The 21532-nt window shown below is 35.5% G+C and overlaps 1 protein-coding gene and 1 long non-coding RNA gene across 4 annotated transcripts in view; one reads left to right on the forward strand and one right to left on the reverse strand.

The window, feature by feature from the left end:
* LOC134675968 (uncharacterized) overlaps window positions 1-21532 on the reverse strand; it is a 512277-nt gene that overhangs the window by 310357 nt on the left and 180388 nt on the right. The window contains exon 2 of the long non-coding RNA XR_010099839.1: window positions 21341-21355. This is a non-coding gene — a long non-coding RNA (uncharacterized LOC134675968). The remainder of the gene's footprint in view (window positions 1-21340; window positions 21356-21532) is intronic.
* The window catches only part of LOC134675844 (nephrin), a 311394-nt gene that overhangs the window by 68740 nt on the left and 221122 nt on the right, over window positions 1-21532 (forward strand). The window lies entirely within an intron of this gene.

Raw genomic sequence — 21532 nt, forward strand, 5'->3', positions numbered from 1 at the left:
CAGAATTTTGGGAGGTGAGAACCAGTGGGAAATTTTATTTGAGGTGCGTGGGACGTGCTGTTTATACGTATGGAGGAATGTAAAATAAATGTTTTCGTGAATATTAATAAATGGGGTTTCCATTTGTACCTTGAATCTGAGAAATGTGTTTTGTTACGATGAAGATATTTTTAAGACCTTATTGTAAAACCTTATAAGCAAAAAAATACACAATGCAATGTGTATAAAAGTCTACAATAAACTTCCAAAGATAATTAGAGACGAAGAAAAAAATACTTTATTTAACAGAAAAAATACTAAATATTTATTAGACAGCTGTTTTTACTCAGTGCAAGAGTTTTTAGATAGTTAATTATAGTAATAGTATTTAATATAGTAGTTTAGAATTTAGATAGGTATCATAACCTAAAAATATTAGTAATCCTCGCCTCCCTCAACCTTCATTCGGGAAAGTGGCGACCCGATCAACAACGCCACCGTAAGCAAAGACTTTTAAGCAAGCATGACATGTTCAAGCTACCGGCCTATATTAATATTAAAATAGTAATAACATGTACAACAAACAACAACAAATCGTTTATTGACCAAATATTTTTACAATTGACATCACAGATTGAACTTAGCAGAAAATTTGATTTTACAATTAAACTTAATATCCATCGGCCCCAAACTAGGCGCAGCCTGTATCTCGGGAACCGGAAAAATAGAATTTACTGAGAGACTTTCACAAAACTGAATATGATGGCCGTTTTTAGGGTTCCGTAGCCAAATGGCAAAAAACGGAACCCTCATAGATTCGTCATGTCTGTCTGTCTGTCTGTCTGTCTGTCTGTCTGTCTGTCCGTCCGTATGTCACAGCCACTTTGTTCCGAAACTATAAGCACTATACTGTTGAAACTTGGTAAGTAGATGTATTCTGTGAACCGCATTAAGATTTTCATACAAAAATAGAAAAAAAACAATAAATTTTTAGGGTTCCCCATACATAGAACTGAAACTCAAAAATTTTTTTTTCGTCAAACCCATACGTGTGGGGTATCTATGGATAGGTCTTCAAAAATGATATTGAGGTTTCTAATATCATTTTCTTCTAAACTGAATAGTTTACGCGAGAGACACTTCCAAAGTGGTAAAATGTGTGTCCCCCCCCCTGTAACTTCTAAAATAAGAGTATGATAAAACTAAAAAAAATATATGATGTACATTACCATGCAAACTTCCACCGAAAATTGGTTTGAACAAGATTTGGTAAGTAGTTTTTTTTTTAATACGTCATAAACCGTAAACCGCAATTTTATTATGTTACTTGCTGTTACGGAACCCTTCATGGGCGAGTCCGACTCGCACTTGGCCGCTTTTTTTTTTTTAAGAACTATCTAATATAAATTTAATTTAAGTACAAAAAATGCATGCAGGAATATATACAAACAAAAAGCACAATCAAAAATAAACCATGCAGCGTAAGTGGATTTAAATTTAAGGAGTGAATTGTGTGTGTGTGTGTGTGTATACGCTACCTAAGTACGAATAATTTCTTCTGTCTGATCGTAAGACTGTGTAAGAAGCCATTTCTTAGTTTTCGATTTTAATACAGAGCAAGAGAAGTCATCAAATTTACATAATTTAGAAACCCTATTGTAGACTATGGGGTGCAGGAAGAATGGAAAGCGTTTGGCGAAAGCAGTGTTAATGTAGCTGTAAGACACGGCATTTTGTGCTCATATGTTACATAAAAAGACAGTAATATAGCTTCACATAATTACTAGCCTAAGTTGACTTAGAGATGTAAAGGTCTCTAAGTGTCAGAAACATTAAAAATATAGGTAAGTATGTACAATCAAAAATAAAAATCAAATAAATAAATATGTACTTAGAGATGTATAAGGTCTCCAAGTGTCCAAAACTAAAATTAAATTAAACAATATTATCAAGCGAGAACATCATTGTCTCATGACTCAATTCACTGGACACTCGCATATTTAATTCACAATGTAAAAAAAAAACAATATTTATTTAATTCTTATTATACTAATGAAATCAAGCTACCGGCTTAAAAGCATCTCTATCGTTTATAAAATCATTTACAGTGTATTTAAGCCATAGTTATTAAGTTAGATTTAAGTTATATTGCAGTACTCTACAGGATTTTATAGCTGAACCAATATAATGTACCAACCTGTTTAACCTATGAAAGCAATAAATTAGTTAAAATATTTACAAATTATGTGACGTCAGGCTTTGGGCACCTTAAATTATTTTTATTGCCTACTATTATTTCTCCACTACCTCAATGTTGTTTGGAAGAGCTCGCTCTTAAGCGATAAGACAGCCAAAGAAAAGAGAAAGAGAAGAGAGAGAGAGAGAGAGAGAGATAGCAATTTACTTCTGTCTTAATGTATTTTTTAAATGTGTTCTTTCTGAATGTTATAATAATTATGATGATGGATTTCAAGAATCCATTTTTCCTTTAATAAGGAAAGTCGTGATGTTTTACTTAAGCAAAAGGAAAATAACTAAATTATATTTTTAATAAGTACCACTATAAGAATAAAAACAGTCAAATATATAGAAAAAGAAAATAAGTGTGTAAAAGTATAAGGAAAATGTGAATAATTAAGTATATAATCAACATAATCATAATATAATCATGTGATGTGAATAGTAAGTAGTATGTTAAAAATGCCATTATCGATATATTTGCGTATAACAATGAAACGATGTAAAATTATATGAACGATGAAAGAAGAAAATTAGAATAAAAACATTTATTCGTGATAATTACAAACATGTGTGAACATATGCACTTGTGCAGACAACAATATGTAGAGAAAACAAAAATTAAGTGTGCATCAAGAAATGGACCCAACTAAGCCTGATGCTAGCTTGGAAACTAACGCAGCTTTTGAAATAGACATCTATTAGATATCTTTTAGACATCACCAAGATACGATAACGATATGTTTAAGATCTAACCTGTCAAATTTGACTTTGCGCGATTCTGGAGATACTCTTGAACGATTTCCACAGGATATGACTTAGAGATCCAATTCACATCTAATAGATATCTTACTCTAGCTAACGTAAAAGTGACATTGGTTGCCCGAATTGCGCTGCAAAAGAGAACTAGTTGATATCTAAACTATGACGTATCTAGAATGGGTCTAGTACGTGTCGTCTCTTGTGAATATCTTGAAGTTCGAATACGGCCTTCCATAGGGCTGTTGAGGTGGGATATTGGATTTTGTGTCTCTTTTGCTGTTTTATAAGTTTAAATTAATTCACCGCGTGAAATTTTGATAACACTGAAAGCAATTCAGGTTTATACATTTTTGTTGTTTTGTGCACTTAAAACCGTTATGAGTAGATTACTATATAAGTAGGTATTTATATTTCTTAAATAAAATGAATTTGACTATAAAATTCAACAAAAATTATACTCATTAACATAATACACTAGAAATATGTTAAAAAATATTAATTGTAAATACGCATTTTAGCAAAACTTCGCTGTAACAGACGATGTCACCCATATTGTATAATGCATTGTGCATCTTATCGTCGAACTAGCTTTGTAGCAATAGCAATATTCGTGCCGCGGGGACCATAAACAACATCTATTGTCGTGGTATCTGGGAATAAAATAAATATTGCAATACAATACTCTTTATGGTACACCGTAAAAAACAAACTTTACTTCATAGAGCTAAAAATACTGATGCTTTGTGCCGATGCCTAGTCATGGCATGGCATTTGATACTCAAATCTTTTTCTACATTATCAAACCGCCTACTACACATAGGTAATGTTAATTATTGTTAACTGTAATGTGGCAGTAATGTAATGTTAAAGAAACCCGTCAAAAAGCATAAAAAATAGTTATTTGTACAACAAGAGATCAAAGTTTGATATTTCTTCGAGTGCTTATTTTGAGTCCCGTGCAAGCGAAAGATTCTATAATAGATTCACGAGCGTAGCGAGTGAATTTAATTTAGAATCTTGAGCGTAGTAAGGGACTCAAAAGCGCACGAGATGTAAATAACTTTGATCTCGTGTAGTACACAAATTTTTTCACCCTAAGCAGTGAGAACATACCTAGAGGGACAGAGATAATAGAACCCAAGTATATCGAACTTGTATTAGACCCCGCATGTTGAAATGACATTTGACTATAAAGGTCACTTGAATGACATTTTGTCTCACTCAGTGAGCAAAATCGCGTTTTGCTCACTGAGTGAGTCAAAATGGCTCAGTGAGCAAAATCGCATTTTGCTCACTGTTTTTAAGAAGCAAAGTACCCTAGTTCGAGCTGATGAGGTGAAAAAAACATTAGAATTGAGCATTCACGCCAACCACTCTTAATCTCGATAAAGCCTGTCAAACTGCGAATCGGCACTTTAATCGCCTAAAAACACCACAGCTTCGCCGACGAAATGATAAACGTGTGAGCGATGACTGCGAAAAAAATATAAACAGACAGAACAGGTACTATGTAAATTTATTTTTACCCCTAAACAGTTTGAATAACGTCCCCATCCATCACGCACAGTGGGCCCGCACCACCGCGAACCAGACAAAAATGTCACGCGAAATTATCTCGGAGAAATTCTCAGTCGTCACTGGCACAGATGGGCTTATATTTTACATCGCGAAATAAAAAGAAAACGGTTACACGAGTAATATTTTACCTCTTTATTGTCTCCGGAACTCATATATGAAATTACACGGCGTATAAAAAAGGAATTTGGCCGATATTAAAAAAGGTAGGTTTAAACGGTTGCGGGGTAAGAGAGATTTAGGTATCGTGAGACGTAGTTCTGTATTCACGTCAGTGCCACCTGCGCCGTGTTTCTTTTAGAAATGCAGCGGGTTAAAATATTTTTCCCTCAGATTTATTTTTGAGTCGGGAATTTCAGCTGTTAAAATTGATTCGCTAAACTCGTATGTGTGGGTTATAGAACGAGTTTTCAAAGCCAATACGTGACCACACTCAATTAGCTTTTAACTTTTAGAAATATTAGTTTTTAACTTAGTTTGGTTCAAGTCAGAATTATATTTGATATAATCGTAATTGATTTATCTAATAGTAAATGTCAGATATAACTCAATCAATTTCTATCAGTTTCCAATTGTATAAATTGAGTAACAATTGATGTTTTAGCTTTAATAAAATTTGCTTCGTAATATTTGTAGTAGACTTGTGCTAGGTTTATGATAGATAATTATTAACAATCTGGTCTAGACGTTGCCCTTCTAACTTTATTGATTAAGGTCTGTCAATAGACCTAATTCGTGTTAGAACAAGTATTTGTCTCTCATTTGGCAGTTTGATATATAATTGACTAGGGTTGTCAAGACCCTATTGTTTCTTAAATGAGGGTCTGTAAATTGCGAAGCAATTAGGAATCAAGGAATAATTAAAATGCCAACTTTTTAGCAAATTATATCTAAATCAGTATATTAGAGTTTATTACTGTCTTTCAAAGTCAAGACAATAAATTTGTATCTTTTAATTCCAGATTTAACTAATTATATTTGTTGTTGGTTTTCAAAAGGCTTCTAATGCTATCATTATCAATTAATTAAGTATTAACACATGCAGACAATGTAAAGCAAATAATGTAATGACTGTGTTAAATCATACTGTAAGTAAATAAGTACTACCTACTAATAAATAACGTATCATAGTTTTCACACAAATGTAAATCATAATTCATTGTATTTATTCGAGATAAAATAATTTATTCTCTATTTCATAGAAACGTACAACAAGATAAAAATAAAGAAAATGTAACATAGTTTACAACATCAGTTCATCATCATCATCATCTCAGCCATGAGACGTCCACTGCTGAACATAGGCCTCCCCCTTTTTTGGGGGGTGAATGCCATAATCGCCACGCTTGGCAGGCGGGTTGGCGATCGCAGTCGAGTACACCGAATTTGAGGGACGCTGCTGCCCGTCCACCGGTGGTCATGGACGTGGTTTATGGACATACCCGGGTCCTGGACGTAGTTTAAGGACATACCCGGGTCCTCAACATCAGTTAAGTCAACCCAAAAGTCAGCGCTGATCTCCCCTATTAATCCAGATTAATATAAAGAAAATTAATATCATATTATGACACCACATAATTTCAAGTTTCAAATAAACTTCATCATCTTATGTAGTTGCCGCACTATGCCAACTCGAACATCGCAATCCTCCCAAGCCTTCCTTATTGATATTTATAACTGTTCCCTCACATTGTTCTCCAACGCCATCTTTTGTCCCTACGGTGTAATTAAAAATAGTTCCAACCAGTTCTAGTGTCTTTATTACTTAAAGCCTGGCTCCGGCCCAAATGGTCAAAATACAATCTGTGGAGACTGCGGGGAGCTCACGGACTTCTTAGAAGCCGATTCACTTAATGAGGTTTTGAAAAATTGTAGCGTTTTTTTTAGATAAAAAACGGTTGCCAAAAATATGAATAGCAGTTAGATGCCTTTCTCTAGGAACTTCATCGAATTTGGAACCTGATTAAACTTTTTCTTGACAGAAAACCACACACTTTTTTTAATATGTTGCACAAAAACTATTAACAAGTTTTTTTTTTTTTGATAGAACTCAACGATAACTTTTTTTGTTACAAATAACTAGAAATAAAAAAATATTACAATGACTGACCGCTCGGTACTTAGTGAGCTGCGCGACAAGGACCTGAACGCCTACCGCGAACCACGTTCGACGTGTTGCCTCTCTATCGCACTTGTAAATTCGTTCGTAAGTGTGACAGGTAGGCAACACGCCGACCGTGGTTCGCGGTAGGCCCTCTGAACTCACTACACCTTAACGATTTGATGTGGGTTTCATCTTGAGACAACCTTAAGTTGGCGTCACTGCACCAATCAGCATTAGCCTCTAACGCCGGTAGCTGCTCATGAAATAAAGGCATCATAAGGCATCTGGCTCGTTATTGGTCCACGTGACATCTGATATGCCCAATGAGACCCAAGCTCGTATCAAAATAAGATTTAAAAAAAATGCAAGAGCAGAATCGGCATTTTAGTACTTGCACTAACACTGGAAATATGATAACCAATTTTAAAAGGAGTGGCACTCGGTCCAAAATCAGATATGCGTGATTTAGAAATTGGTAATTGGAGTGCTGTCTTTATGGTTGAGTAGATTTGACTGGACCCTGTTTGTATGCAAAGTTTGACCTCATGACTTTAGTTTATACTCGATTTACGAAAAAATGTGGTATGTTTTTTCAAGATTCTTTGGCGTGTTTTGCAATTTACGTCTACATGACTGATAATTTCAACGATTGTTGTCGTTGGGTGATTTAGGTAATTTTTATGCAATTTGCACTAAGTAGAAAAGTGACTTTTCTCACATTTAATGTGATAATGTTAGAAAAAGAAAACTAAAAACACACGCTTCCTCGTTGCATTTTTACTCGCACTTAAGTACCAGTGTATTTGCTTAATAAATATTACTTGTCTTGTAATTAGACGCAAGTCTGTAGAACATTACGCTAATGGCGCTCATAAAAAGTAATTATGATTGCGAAATTGTATTAAAAGAGAAACTAAGTATTTTTTCAGTAATACAGACATGAAACCGAGTCCATTTACTTTTCGAGCTCCGCTAGACTTTTTATGGCACTCATTCCATTTTATAATATAAAATCTCATGCTTACTAACGACCTTATTTTCTAATATGGGTGTTCTTTCCTTAACACTTTTTTTTCCAATCATCAATTATGTCCGGAGCTTACCCCGTCAGCACCACTGTGCAGGGTAATGCGGAACATTTGTCAGACGTAGGTTCGGATAAGTGCGTTATCGCCGGGGTTACCACGGGGCATAGGTGTTCCGGATAAATTGTGCACAGTGGGTCGTGTTGCGGAGATATCGGACAAAACATAGGTTAAGACAGGGTTAGATACGGCGTAGGTTGTACTTTAAAGATTGTGTTCTCTATTGAGTGTGGTGTCTTTGTGAAAATATTTTTTGTAGATAGATTTTTTTAGGCTTATGTTTTTCAGTCAGTCTTTAAACATCCATTAAAGTTAAAAAGGTATGGAAAGAAGCTTTAACTTTATTATTTTAAACCTTACGTGCAACTTAGTAATCATGTATTTGACATCAAATAAATTTGCAGGTGCTATTGCTCGGACAGCACCGAAATTTCTACCTTTAATTAATGTAGACAAAAATGATAATTAACAATTCATATTTAAAAACACTTTCCGTAGGAAAACAAAGAAAAATGTTTTTTTTAGGGATACACCATCATAACCTTGACAACTTTAAAGTAAGCCAACCTATCCTGTCATTCATGACGCCCTGTATATACAGGGTGAATCGCTGAACGCTGAAAATGGTTACTCGTCTAACAACAGCATACCTACTTACAGCTGTATAAAAATTGACAACTTTAAAGTAAGCCAACCTGTCCTGTCATCCATGATAACCTGTATAATATACAGGGTGAATAACCTGTCCTGTCAAACATGACATCCTGTATATACAGGGTGAATCGCTGAACGGTGAAAACCTTGACTCGTCTAACGGTTGTTGTCGCACGCCGAATCACGTTCGGCAAACAGTGGCGTTTTTATTTTGGCACGCAAACACACCTAACCAAATAGCTGTTGTGTTATAATGTTACACGCGCACTGTGGGCCCGGTGAGTTAACTTTGGACAAAAATTTTGTCGTTTGTTAATTTTATGAGTTTTTTTTGATAAGTGATATTGTGATTATGATCTTTAGCGTGTTTGTAATTTAGACACATATTGCAAAAAAGTAATTTAACAAAAAATACATGTAATAAAAATGTTTTTGTTTGAACTTTAATAGCTGTCAATAGAGTTGAATATCATATCCGTCATTGGCTCCGTATGCGGTAAAGAGTTCATCGATTCTCACTGCGCAGCTGCAATTATGCGCTACTTCGTGGTTCTTATCGTATAAGTGAGATAGAGATAGGAACATGCGGGTCAATGTACGAAATTCTTCTTGTTTAGCGTCCTTACTATAAAAATATAAATTAAAATAAAATAAAACTTTTATTTCCCGTAACATTAATAATAATTAATAATTTGTTTTCTTAGATACTAACTAAAAAAGAAAAAATATATGTATTTAAATCTAGTAGTTTTTTTTGTATACAACTTTTCCTTAGGTATATCTTTTTGAGTTATGTCCTCTCTCTCAGTTTAATTTTTATTGGGATCCCTTTGGCAGGGTATAGGTCTTCTCCAATTTCTTCCACTTGTTTCTGTTGTGTGCCACTTTAAGCCAGTTGTTTCCTGCTATTGTTTTTACTATAACTGTATATAAATGATAAGATCTCATATATCATATATACACATGGTATAAGGTTAGTATAAGCCAGACACCGCGCTATAAAGTTGAATATGAAACTGGCTTTGTCGACGCGACACGCGACACTTATCGTTGACACGGAGTAAGTAAAATAGTGAAGGTGAATATTTATTAATAAAATAAATAAATAATAAGTAATTTACTGTCGCAAAGATAACAGCAATGGACAGAGAAAATTCCCTGAGAACACTCAGCAATTAGACTTATAAGTTTACCCTTTTTCCTTGCAACATGTCCCCCATATGTATTTTGAATTTGTTTCAAGCCGACCACTGACTAACAGCCAGCCGGACGATATCGGCCTGTCAGTTAGAACAAAAATTTGACAGTTCCGAACAACTGACCGGCCGATATCGTCCGGCGGACTGTTAGTCAGTGGTCGGCTTTAGGGTTTCCCCTACCTATACCGTAGGTGCACGCATGCGGGTGTCATTGTAGGTAAAATTCATTGCACGCGTCCGGGTTAAAAATAGTATGAGCGCCCGCTCCGTGCAACAGCGCTAGCTAGCGGACGCCCTTATTTCACAAAATTATGTTCCTGGCTTCTCCACTCTTTCTTCTACCCCGTGTCTATATCGACATTCCACGCACACAGAACGAAACAGTTCTAACAACTGCACACTTGCAACTTGAACTTTATAACTATGGACATAGAGTCGACTATTGATACTCTGTTTATGTTGAAACCTTATCGTAGTGTGAGAAGTGACCTTGTGCTTGTTCGGATCCCGATATATTCTTGTTGCGATGGTGATAGTTGTCACTAGGAAGCCTTTTGAGGGTAGCGCTGAAAGTTTTTGCAATATGACTGAAAACGTTTTAAAGGGGCGATAATTATTACGCAATTGTTTTTTAGGGTTCCGTACCCAAAGGGTAAAACGGGACCCTATTACTAAGACTTCACTGTCCGTCCGTCCGTCCGTCCGTCCGTCTGTCTGTCACCAGGCTGTATCTCACGAACCGTGATAGCTAGACAGTTGAAATTTTCACAGATGATGTATTTCTGTTGCCGCTATAACAACAAATACTAAAAACAGAATAAAATAAAGATTTAAGTGGGGCTCCCATACAGCAAACGTGATTTTTGACCAAAGTTAAGCAACGTCGGGCGTGGTCAGTACTTGGATGGGTGACCGTTTTCTTTTTGCATTTTTTTCAGTTTTTTTTTGCTTTATGGTACGGAACCCTCCGTGCGCGAGTCCGACTCGCACTTGCCCGGTTTTTTAGGGTTCCGTACCCAAAGGGTAAAAACGGGACCCTTTTAGTAAGACTCCGCTAAATATAAAGTACCTAGATATTTGGCTACTAACTAATTGTATGCGTCTGAGCGACCAAACGAGAATCCTAATGATAATTGCAATGGATCTGGGACCATTTTGTTAGATATTGCTATATTTCTTACTTAGATGTCAACATGCTAAATGTAGCTTAGAAAATGTAGTTGTGGCTAGCAATTAAGGTAAACGTACTAGTGCTCGATATAACATGATGAGACATGACACCTCTATTGACAATGACTAAAGTTTCAAGATGACGTGTACTGGAACCGCGTCGAGCACCAGTAAGTTTACCTTAATCTTAATCTAACACTTTAAACTCTCGCGTTTTGTACACATATTTATATCTCCGTTGACATTTGCTGGGACGTCAGTCTGTCCGTGACCACAGCTGGTGCAACTCAGCTGAAACATCGGAATTTAAGGTAGAAACAATGAAATTATATCACGGTAGACCCGTTTGTAATCAAATATCTCTTAATCTTTCGTCAGAATGTGACGTACCTACTCAGGAAGAGACCTAACTCGAATGTGACCTCATAAGAATGTGACATACTCCGCCTAAACCGAATCTTTCATGAAGATATTCTCATGAAAGTTTCCAGAAATTTTCCTAAATTTCGAAAATGTTCTGCAACTTGCACATTACTAATTCCAAGCAATATCTAAGACTATTCTAACCCCCCCGAACCCTATTAACCCCCCAATAGCCCATTATCTAATGAAACGGTATGAGCTACTAAATCAATTAACTTAATTAAAAAAGGTTCCTCTATAGAATTAGCTTAAGTTACGGAGTTTCGGGTAAACTGGGGCAAAGCTAAAGTAACTTTATGACGAGGTACTCGTAGGCTGAGGTAAAAATGTATTGTATTACTTTTAGGTCAATAAAACTTTTCTATGGAAAGACAAAAGGTTTCCAAATTAACTGCCTTATTCGAATTTTTAGATAAGTCAAACATGTGCTTAATACCTGGTGTGGCTTGTAACACGAGCAAAATATTAAAACATAGATTGTACTCCTCAAACGGTGACACTTTTGTTCAACAACTTTTAAAAATTATGAAGTATTTAGACTCCCTATTTTTCATACAAAATAAATATTATCTTCAATGAACGCCGTCGCCACGTCATATCATTATGATTGACGTTGCTTGTCACGCCTTAAACATAACAGAATTCGCAATACATTGCGTCTTAGAATAAACTTTAAAGTGTATTAAAAATCAAACCACAAGTTATTTTTAAAACTCGCTGAACAAATGTTGGTCAGTATGAGGAATACAGCCTACAGTTTAATTTTTTGCTCATGTTACAGGCCGTACCCGGTATACGATACCATTGAAGGCAGGGCCTTGAATTTTGAGACAATATTGTTTCTTCATGGATCTCAGCTCTTATAAGAAAGTAATTTTAGAAATTTAATCTCTAAGCACCACTTGTACCATCCCACTAACCCGGGGTTTAACCGGTTAAACTTGGAGTTACCATGATTACAAGTACAACTTAACACTGGGCTAACAGTTTAACCGGTTAACCCCAGGTTAGTGGGATGGTGCAAGAAGCGCTTAGGAGGTGAAATTTATAAATAACTTTCTATTGTTCCATATCAATATTTAGCAGGCATAATTTTATATTACACCAATTTGTATGTCGGAAAACACAAAATGCATACAATTATAGTGCTACGTGTAACTACGGCGTAGCGGTCGTAGCTTGCTCGTAGCTCTTTCGTAGCAGTCACTCGGGTTAGTCGGAAATAATTTGTTAAAATTACGTCTTTAATGGTTAATCTGCAAGGTCTAAATTCAAATGTCTGCTGTAAGAAGCTGCCATACTATTCACAATATATTTATTGCTATTGCGAGCTTGGTAATGTGCTAATGTGGTATATAATGTAGGTGTTCATTATTAGGGTTCCGTACCCAAAGGGTAAAACGGGACCCTATTACTAAGACTTCGCTGTCCGTCCGTCCGTCTGTCACCAGGCTGTATCTCACGAACCGTGATAGCTAGACAGTTGAAATTTTCACAGATGATGTATTTCTGTTGCCGCTATAACAACAAATACTAAAAACAGAATAAAATAATGATTTAAATGGGGCTCCCATACAACAAACGTGATTTTTTACCAAAGTTAAGCAACGTCGGGAGGGGTCAGTACTTGGATGGGTGACCGTTTTTTTTTGCTTTTTTTTTTTTTTTTTTGCATTATGGTACGGAACCCTTCGTGCGCGAGTCCAACTCGCACTTGCCCGGTTTTATATACTACATACCAACCTCGCAATTCATAGTATAGTAAGACGCTTTATAGTATAGTACGACGGCCAAAGATTTTAATTTCAGTACAATTTAGTACCTCACGTGACAGAAAGTATGACGACTTTCATATTGATTGAGGTAGGAAATTGTACTGAAATTCAATTCTTTGACTGTACCATTGGCAAATATTTACGTTACGTTACGTTTCCGGTATCTATTTACAGTAGAATAGAATAGAATATAATATATTCTATTTTTATTAATTGTACATCGTCATATTTCAAAATTATTTACAATTAGGGGAATAAACATTATTAGATTATTAAATTAATGTTACATTTATATACGCTTCAATGCAAGTTAATTAGAATCAATAAATATAATGGTTGATTAATTATTCTGAACATAATTTAAACACAATGACATTGAATTGAATTATAAAGATTAAAATGTCATGAAACAATTATATCAGACCGATAGCTTAGCTTATAATTATATAAAAATATGACATCCATTTTTTCCATGTAATATTATCAATTTTATGGATAAAATTACGCATATAAAACGGAATCTCATTTCTCATTCTAAAACCATCCATGCAACGAATGGCACCAAATTCTCAGCAATAGGACTATTACTCATATGTCATAAGCATATCACCTGCCTCAGAAAAAAGAGGGTTATGCTAAACCATATCCGAATATGAGGCGTTAAAATATTCACGAATACGCCTGGGGCGCATTCGGAACTGACTTATTGATATTAGATTGGATTTCTTTGAGTTTTCTTTTTTGGTTATTTGGTCTTTGAAAGTGCGACACGCTCGTGTTTTTATGTCATTATACTACATAATATAAGCAGGTACATAAATAAATACAATAGTACTTAGACGATTAATATATATGAAAATACAGAATTAATACTTAAAACTATTGAAACAAGAATCAGTTTTACACCCCATTATGGGGCAAAAAATAATAATAATCAAAAATAATTTATTGTCAGGCCCATTTTACCTTAAACAATAACATATAAATTAAATACCTACAATACGAATATATTCTTGAAAACTAAAAATCATTTTGGCGACATTTTCTTTCGAATGTTTCTCCAAATCGTCTGGTGCAAAATGCAGCTTGTATTGCAATACGATAAAAAACGTATACCTTTTTTCATTTAAATTTATTTAAAAAATAATGCTAAAAACGAATCCCACACACTACAAATACCTAACAGATGTCTGCTTTAAAAATTTCGTACATAGGTACCTAAATATCACAAAAAATACATAATTTAAAAATACCAGATTGGAATCATATTTCCTAGCGCCGAAAGCGGCCGCGAAATAAATCTTAGGGAATTTCCCGTAAAATATTAGCATTCGGAATGTGGGAAAAGGATTTCCACCTTTTATTTGTTCCAATCTGTTGTTTATGTTTTGTTTTGTGTTCTGGGAAATTGGGGGGTGATAATTATGGGCGCGGTGTTGAAAATTGTTACGTTTTTTTGAGGTTATTTGTGAGGAAATAGATATACTTATAAAATAAATTTATGTTTTATTTTTTCAATATAGAAATATAATATACTAATATTATATGCACCTATAAACAGAAATCATTTTAGTATAAGGTTTCAATGACTGGCCAGCTTTCAATAACTGGCCACGTTATAATGAAATGAATTCTGTTTGTAGGTGAATTGAACTAATTTTTAGTTTAGGGTGGCCACTTACTAACAGTGGCCAGTTACTGGCGAATCACACTATATCTTCGTTTGTCATAGTTTCCTTTTACGCCCAAATCGAACAATTTTTTCGTAGAAGTTTTAGAGAACAAAAAAATATTACTTAAGTACACAAAAACAATTGAGTTTTTTTTTTTAGTCTGAGAAACCTAATTAAACCTACTTTTGAATGCAGATCTATTTCTATTAAATTTGTATTTTAAGTAATAGTTTACGTGGTGATTATATACTTAATTATGTGTATCTACTTACATTTACTTAATACTTTTCGTCAGGCCGTACGTTTAGCTTTACATAAGTAAATAACTATTGACCTATTTAAAGGCATAAGGCAAACATCCATTTATACAGTTATATCATTTGTTCCATTTACTAAGCAACCAAACTAATAAACAGCTATATATATGTAAACCTTTGTCTCCCTTAGAACATTTCCTTATTATCAAATTTAATCTTCAATGGCGCCCCTAAGGATTCTCCCTTCATTACAAACACTACCTTAAGCCTATAGGCTTAAGGCACAAAACAAATTGTACCCGAAATCGGCTATAGTATGACGCCTAATGTCACACTGATAACAGTAGACGGAGACGAGAATATTGGAATGACACGGGAGTGACGGGGACAGATAAGGAGCGTTTCGAATTGTCGCCATCGCAATATTCGAGATTAAAAGTAACGGCTCGCTTGGCAAGGTAAGGAGGGTTGGCAGAAAAGGAAATGTTTGGTGTTAATATTTATTAAGATTTTTCTACGTATGACATACAACAGACGCTTTTAGGATAGCATTATTTTCTGACTATACAAAATAGCTAATCCTTGTTTTATAGGTAACTATAACACAACAATTTATTAACAATAAGTTTATCACTAACTACACATGCCAATCCTTAAGTTCTAACTTGCTAATATTTTTCGGTTAACATAGACCGAGTAAGGTGGTGATACTAGTGCTCGACGCGGTCCCAGTACATGTCATCTAGAAACTTAAGTCATTGTCAATAGAGGTGACGGCAGGTGAGCATTAGCATGTCAAGCACTAGTACCACCACCTTATTGCAGATTAGAAATGAAATGTAGAATAAATATATTAAATGATGAATTCGACTTTTGAGAATAAATCTTTTTGTACTCTATTTTGAGGGGCCCACTGATTAACAGTCCGCTGGACGGTATCGGCCTGTCAGTTAGAATAAAATTTTGACAGTTCCGAACAACTAACAGGCCGATACCGTCCGGCGGACTGTTAATCAGTGGGCCCTTACTAGATACCCAAACGATTCTTATATCGGGTGGGCCCTGTAAGAGGAGAAATAAATTAAACTGTAAGCTGTATTCCTCAAACTGACCAACATATGTTCACCGACATTTAAGAATAACATACCTACATTAGATAAATTATACAAGTCACTTTATGTTTTTTAAGTTCTTGAATTAACGTTCTATCATTTACGGAGTACAAAAATTTGTTTTTTTAATTATTTGCTCATGTTACTACAGGGCCCACCCGGTACAGTATTAAAAAAACTAATATACTTTCTTACGAGGAACATCATTTTTTGTATTCGCAATTTTTTTGCCAACCCTCCAAGCAATACGGCTGCCTTCTCTCACTTCGCGCACTATTTTTTACAAGAACCTGAATTTCTGTTGCACTACCCAGATATTTCCACACACCCCTACTTGTAATACTGAAGTCGGGTTTTAAAAAGTGGGGACGTACGGAATTGGCTCCAGGGTTGCTACTTCAAAAAATGTAATTGGATTTTTGATATCCAAGGTTTTTGCATTTGTTTAGGTACTGTTTTGTATTGATGTTCTTTTGTTATCGGGTATTGCAATATGGTACATATTTATTATTTTAGTTTTAGTTTGATAATAGGTTTTTTACCCGACTTTGGGATCGGTTGCACCAAACCGCCTGCCACCGTTAAAGCGTTCGCAAAACTTATTGTATGGGAAGTTTAATAGTTCTTTGTTGAGTGATGTTGAACAGTCTGTCAAATGTAGTTGGAGCAACTGGCCCTTAGTTACCTACAATACTGCCGTATGATTTGTATGTATCGGTTTCTACGTATGTTTGAAAGTAGCAGTAACGGAGAAGATGAGGAGTATAGTAGGTTAGCGTGGTATAGGCATGTAATGAGGAGGGATGAATGTCATATAGGCTAAACAATGATAGGGATGAATGTTGATGGACGGAGAGTGGGTGGTAGACCCAAAAAACAATGGATGGATTGTGTGAAAGAGGATATGAGAAAGAAAAAAGTGAGTGCTGAGGTGTACCTGTCAACAATAGGGCCAAACAGAAAAATGTAAAGGTGGGTGCCGTTTAGAAGTAAGCATTACGGAATACATAACTATACCCAAATATACAGCCACAAAAGGTTTCGTCACACCTACTATAAAGTCTTAATCTTTTATATACCTACAGGGTGATTCATGAGACGCGAGCAGGACTAATCCCGCACACTTAGTAACTGATAATTGATCGATCACCGTCGTATTTAGGTGATACAATCACACTTCCTATTTTTTAACTTTTTGGTGAGGGCAAATTTAATTCTCTACGATAATGGTCACGCTACAAGACCTAATTAATAAACACACGACCACTTTAACCTTAATGACAGCATTTTGATTACGAAGAAAATAAACTGTCAAACTTGAGTGAGATACCCAGACCGTGATGACAGCGATTACATTTAATTTGACACAGAATATCGGTACCTAGTTTAGTATTTTAATTTTAGGGTGACCATGCATGTCGTTAATTAATTAATAACTATTTTTTCAACTGGACTATAAAATTAACGTTAATCTCACTAATACTGATACGAAGCAGTTGCTTATAATTTACGAAATTCGCAGTGTTAGTCCTGCTCACGTCTCCTGAATCACCCTGTATTCGATACGTATGAGGTCGACGACGTCACACAGTAAAAATCAAAGCGAAAACTCTCTCAGGTCCTTTCAACCCTACCAAAACATGTATTCATTGTTTTTGAATTCAAAAGGTTCTGGCTAAAACTCCTATTTTCCAATATTGTTTAGTTTTTCGTTGTTTTTGATTCGGTTTTGCTTGTTCACAAGTGCTTTCAATATTTTTTCAAACAATTCACTGTGTTTGGAATTCTTTTTTTTTAATATGGGTGTGGAAAAACGGTTTTGGAAAAACAATACGTATGACAAAACACAACTATGTACGTCTAACCAAACTATTCTTTTTTTTTTTTTATTCTGGATACCAGACTGCCAAGGTGACAAACGCGTGTGCTACTACAACGAAAGGCTTTGTGTCTCTCTATCACTCTTCCATATTAGTGCGACAGTGACAGATGCGTTTCGTTCGCTACGGAGCGCAAACGATTTGCTTGTTGGCTACGCACCCAGTGAGTCACGCTATTGGTTCTATATTGACGTACCTACTTTAGGCCCACTTGCACCATCCCAATAACCCGAGGATAAGCGGTTAAACCGTTAACATAGTGTCAAATTGTACTGGTAACCATGGTAACTCCAGGCGTAACCCTTAACCTCGGGTTAGTAGAATGGTGCAAGTGGGCCTTAGTTATTTCTAGCGTGTTAACAGCCACTGTGCCAACTCGCGTTAATTTTATTACGATTGTATTGTATACTGATTCACGGAATGCCAAATTGTTATGCAAAAAACTAAACTAGAAACAAAGGGTTCATTCACCCGTAACCCGTCGAATTTCACAAATCGATATTTCAATTTACGCAAAGCGTGAAATCATAAAGTGACCGTCTCCCATCGATTCGCTGCGCTCGCGTTTCTTTTTTCGGCCTCGTGACGAATCGGACCATTGTAATCCGTTTTATTGTGTTAACAGTTATGTTTTTATTATTTGACTCGTGCCAGTTTTGTTTAAATTAAAGAAGTCATCACTACACCTTATAAAACAAAGTCAACCGCCGTGTCTGTCTACTCTGTTTGTGTGTATGTATATTCGCGATATACTGCCGTATTCGAACTTCAAGATATTCACAAGAGACGACACGCACTAGATCCATTCTAGATACGTTTATATATAGTTTAGATATCAACTAGTTCTCTTTTGCAGCGCAATTCGGGCAACCAAATGTCACTTTTACGTTAGATAGAGTAAGATATCTATTAGATGTGAATTGGATCTCTGTGGAAATCGTTCAAGAGTATCTCCAGAATCGCGCAAATGTCAAATTTCACAGGTTAGATCTTAAACATATCGTTATCGTATCTTGGTGATGTCTAAAAGATATCTAATAGATGTTTTTCAAAATCCGAATCGGGCCCATACTCAAAAACTATTAACCCTTTAACCGCCAGAGTCTGATATATAAGACATTACATATCCAGCTCATTTCGCCACAGTCTGATAAATAAGACAAAGATCTGATTTGGTTTTTACAGCACATTTATAACTCCCGTAACTATGCCAACCTTACTCTGCGTGGTACAATTACTGCCGGTGGCGACACGAGCACGCTCGATCAAAAATTGCTGGCGGTTAAAAGGCGGATTTCATGCGGTTTTCACCTATCAATAGAAACCTATCCTATCCTAACCTATCCTATTATATTGAGGAAGGTTTAGGTGTGGGTATAATTTGTTAAGATTCTACCGGCGGGTCGCTAAGTTATTAATATTATTAAGTCCCGACGGACATCTTTGAAAAACGAAGGAATTTTATTCGACTTCATTTCTAGTATCTGTCGAGATGAAATTTTATTTGAATAAAATGTCATTTGCAAACATTGGGATCAAATGCCATAATGGCGGTCGTAACTTGCGGTTACTGAACATATAATAAAGAGCTTTTAATATGTGTGTATCCATAATAACAAGTGTACGAGTGGAAAAAAAAACCGGCCAAGTGCGAGTCGGACTAGCGTTTCTAGGGTTCCGTACATAAGTCCGACTCACGCTTGACTGCACATTTCTAATAGGTTTTCCTGTCATCTATAGGTAAAGAACTATTTATATGTATTTTTTTCATAATTTTAGACCCAGTAGTTTCGGAGTTTAAGAGGGGGGATGGTATTTTTTTTGGCTATTTTCTTAAATAACTTCGAACCTATTTCATTCGTATTTCAAAATTATAAAAAAAATGTCCATCTTTGGGTCACTAATTTACATATGTGTACCAAATTTCAACTTAATTGGTCCAGTAGTTTCCGAGAAAATAGGCTGTGACAAACGGACAGACAGACGCACGAGTGATCCTATAATGGTTCCGTTTTTTCCTTTTGATGTACGGAACCCTAAAAAAGGGGGGAGGCCTTTGCCCAGCAGTGGGATACAGTGGGCTCTGAATAATAATATGTGTGCATGAAGTTAAATAGTGTATGCAACTGTACATAATTTCTCTTATGACACCCGCACTCGTACTAAAATGCTTTTCATTATATAACAGTCCCAGAAAAGCAATTTAAAAATAAAGTTTTTTTTTCATATTTTATGTGTATTTACTTCGGAATGGTGTCATTATGATGTGAGAAATGAAATGAATTCGGCACCCCCGATTTATACGAAAACGATACTAATCTTGGCCTAGTAGCTTAAATGATACGGATATCACAAATTCAAGTTGAGAGCCCCCCCCCCCCTAAAAATTTACATCAAAAATCTCGGTGGCTCCACTTCTTGAATCCATCCTTGGATCCTAAGGACCAATCCTGCCAAACGAAATCTCTTGTTCATACAACGCCGTATGTTAGTCCCAGCACCATCCGAACTACTTTTTGTTTTAAAAAATGTTAACATTGCTCATTATCACACTCAGCGATCCTCACGAGCCTGTTATTTTAAAAGCATAATATTAAAAACAGCGATCCCTTTAATACCCACATAAATCTTAGTCAGAAACACACATTAACACCAAACAGGGCCCATCCGTTTAATCGAGTCATTAAACGTAACAATGTTAGTCAATTGAAATGCATTGTGAGCAAGACATTGTATATAACATTCTTAGCAAAGGGAATTTAGACTAGACATAACTCCAATACTGACGTAAATTATTAAAATAAACTTCATTACTTGCCGTCATTCCTTCATGACACTCCCTACACTATCACTAAAAACGTCATTCCGTCAAAGTAATGTCAGTATCCATGATAGTGTCGGGGCCGTAAGAGGAACATATTTTTTAAGTAAATTATATGTAGCGTCATTCTGTGGAACTTGCTTAACAGTGGAACTTGTGAACAAAAGTCACTAGTAAATTCATAAAGAAAATTTCAATGATTGACACTTTTAGAACGCCATTTGACTTTAATCCTTATTTTTTCAGTAATATGTGTTTAATTGTAAAATGTCAAAAACTATCGCCATCTAGGTATAGTTCGTTTTTTTTAGCATTAGAAAGAACTTGGAAGAAGGTAAGCGATTTTGGCATGTCTTTTAATTGAAAAACGCTTTTAAAAAATCAGTAACTATCATTTATGAAAGCAGAAGAATATAAATGTGACGTCCCACGGCAAAAGGTACCTTATGGCGGCTGGCGCTTACGTCGCATAGCGCCGCAATAATATTGGAGCGGCGTTAATAATAGCGTAAGCACCAACCGCCATAAGGTACCTTTACCCGTGGGACGTCACAAATGATCGTATTAGATTCATAAATTGTTACATATTTGCCGTAACTTATTTTTAAAATGTGTTTTTCAATTAAAAGACACATCAAGATTGTTAACCTCATTTCTAATGCTAAAAAGAACGAACTATAGTCGACAGTATAGGCCCTAAGTATGGCGCCATTGCTCGAAAAGATGGCACTATACCTTTGGTCTTTGATTCTTAGTAAAGAAAGGACGAATGTCAGTGTGAAAAGTGACGTTTTTGGTTGAAGAAAATAAATGTCACTTTTAATA

The sequence above is a fragment of the Cydia fagiglandana genome, chromosome 23, assembly GCF_963556715.1.
Source record: "Cydia fagiglandana chromosome 23, ilCydFagi1.1, whole genome shotgun sequence".
Classification (NCBI taxonomy): domain Eukaryota; kingdom Metazoa; phylum Arthropoda; class Insecta; order Lepidoptera; family Tortricidae; genus Cydia; species Cydia fagiglandana.